The following is a 3,122-nucleotide window of genomic DNA, read 5'->3' as shown; positions in this document are numbered from 1 at the left end:
GAAGCAAACAAGATGTCCTTCAATATGCAAATGGATCAAAAAACTGTGATAATATTCCAGACAATGGAATAGTATATGGCACTAAAAAGAAATGAGCTATTGGGGCCCCTGGGTGGCTCAGTAGGTTAAACATCCAATTCTTATTTTAGGCTCAGGTCATGATCTCAGGGTCCTGAGATGGAGCCCCAGGGATCAGCAGGAAGTCTGCTTAAGATTCTTTCCCCTCCCTCTCCCTCTGCCCCTCCTCCCCCACTCATGGGCACATGCGCTCTCTCTCTTTCTCAAATACATAAATAAATAAAATCTTTAAAAAAAAAAGAGTGTCTTCCTCAGATGTGATAATCTCTATTAATCTGCCCTTACAGAGATAAATTTCCCAGATGATTTTCACTTAGGAAAGAGAGACTACGATTGTTTAAAAAAAAAAAAACTTCCATAAGACTTAAACTGTTCATATTCTTTTCCTAAATGTGAGAATCTAAGGAGATAAACCTAAACAGAGGAACAATATATCATAGCAAAATATTAGAGACAAAGAACCAAAAACAGAGGTAAGTGAACTGTGAACTGTCTTCCTAGAATGGAACATTATGCAACTATTAGATATAAATGCATAAAAACGTGTAAAAGTTACTTTGTAAATGAAAAAAATAGTCGGACAGAGATTATATCTACCATATAATCAAAATTACATGTAGAAAAAATCAAACCTATTTGCAAACGACATATCAGATAAATGGCTAGTGTCCAAAATCTATAAAGAACTTAGCAAACTCAACACCCGAAGAACAAATAATCCAATCAAAAATGGGCAGAAGACATAAACAGACATTTCTGCAAAGAAGACATGCAGATGGCCAACAGACACATGAAAAAGTGTTCCATATCACTAGGCATCAGGGAAATACAAATCAAAACCACAATGAGATATCACCTCACACCAGTCAGAATGGCTAAAATCAACAAGTCAGGAAATGACAGATGCTGGCGAGGATGCGGAGAAAGGGGAACCCTCCTACACTGTTGGTGGGAATGCAAGCTGGTGCAGCCACTCTGGAAAACAACATGGAGGTTCCTCAAAATGCTGAAAATAGAACTACCCTATGACCCAGCAATTGCACTACTGGGTATTTACCCTAAAGATACAAACGTAGTGATCTGAAAGGGCACATGCACCCAAATGTTTATAGCAGCAATGTCTACAATAGCCAAACTATGGAAAGAACCTAGATGTCCATCAACAGATGAATGGATAAAGAAGATGTGGTATATATATATATATATACACAATGGAATACTATGCAGCCATCAAAAGAAATGAAATCTTGCCATTTGTGACGACGTGGATGGAACTAGAGGGTATCATGCTTAGCGAAATAAGTCAAGCAGAGAAAGACCACTATCATATGATCTCCCTGATATGAGGAAGTGGAGATGCAACATGGGGGTGTTAAGGGGGTAGGAGAAGAATAAATGAAACAAGATGGGATTGGGAGGGAGACAAACCATAAGTGACTCTTAATCTCACCAAACAAACTGAGGGTTTCGGGGGGGAGGGGGGTTGGGGGAGGGGGTGGGGTTATGGACATTGGGAAGGGTATGTGCTATGGTGAGTGCTGTGAAGTGTGTAAACCTGGCGATTCACAGACCTGTACCCCTGGGGATAAAAATATATTATATGTTTATAAAAAATAACAAATTTTAAAAAAAGAAAAAAGAAAACCACAGTTTTCATAGAAATTAATGGAAAAAACGTGCCAAGATGTGCAAACACAGGTTGTCTTAGGGGTGAGAGAGAGATGATCCTTCTTCCCTTTTTATAATAATAAAAAAATAATAAAGAAATAATAAAGAAAATATCTTTTCTCTATTTTCCAAATGTTCTATAATGAGAATTTTTTTTAAACCCTCAATTTTTAAAAGTATATTCTTTGTCATGGTTCCAAATAGAAGCTACATTAAGGGCTCTACTTCAACTAGGATCCACAGACGTGTGTGGCCAGGATCGATGTGCCTTGTCCAAGCCTCACCACACCACCTGACATTGATCCCACCTCCAATACAGCCAGCCCCAGTCTTCACAATCCAAATGGTTAAATACTTAACGCTCACCGCTCCAAGTGTGTCCCGGGAACCCTCAGCATCAACATCTCTGGACATGTGTCAGAAATGCAGACCCTCATGCCTCTTCTCCAAGAAATGGAATTAGAATCTGCATTTTTAACAAGATCCCCGGGGGGCAAGGTTCTTCGAAATGAAATAGGAGACACTCTGATGGTTTAATTAGGATTAAAGCTAATTTGGATGACCAACTTAAAATTTTTTTTTAAATTTATTTGACAGACAGAGATCACAAGTAGACAGAGAGGCAGACGGTGGGGGGTGGGGGGTGGAGGGGAGTAGGCTTGCAGCTGAGCAGAGCCGAAGGCAGAGGCTTTAATCCACAGAGCCACTCAGGTGTCCCTGGATGACCAGCTAAAAGGGATCTCAGTCCCAACATTGACTTTGGAGCATCAGACATGTTTCTCTACGGGTCTATGCCTTGGTTTTCCTCATCTGGAAAATGGGGATGCTAAACTCAGCCTGGTGCCTAGCACCAGGGATGCAGTAAGCCATTATTAATAGGTCTAAATAAACGCTTCTTGTCAGGCTTGTTACAACACGCCCGGCACTCTGCGAGGGCTGGGACTCCTGGCAGAGTGCGTGGACCACAATAAGCCAACGCGTTTAATAAACTGGCAAGCACTCAGGTGACATCTATTTTTTTTACCTGGATTGTCCCATTCTTTTAGCATGTAACACTCTCAAAACTTTCGGTTTTCTCTCTTCCATCATTCGAAACCGGGCGGGCTCCCACCTCTGCCAATGAGGGAGGTGGGGGAAGGTGAAGGTCCTAGACAAGCTCGCTGTAAATCACTCATGCTAGAACTTCCAAGGCTACAGCCTAGCGCGGTTCAACCTCGCGTCCTCTCTACCGCCCCCACCTTACTGTTACTCCGCCCACTGTTCTCCCTAAGCCACACCCACTTCCCCAGCTCCTTCCTCCCGGCTCCACCCTTTCCCCCCAAGGCCAGCCCCCCGAGGTCCATCAGCCCCCGCGTCCCACCTCACACCTCCGCCCC

The sequence above is a fragment of the Mustela nivalis genome (genome assembly GCF_964662115.1).
Source record: "Mustela nivalis genome assembly, chromosome: 17".
NCBI classification, from domain to species: Eukaryota; Metazoa; Chordata; class Mammalia; order Carnivora; family Mustelidae; genus Mustela; species Mustela nivalis.
The sequence above is the reverse complement of the archived record's forward strand: the minus strand, read 5'-3'. Positions refer to the sequence as shown.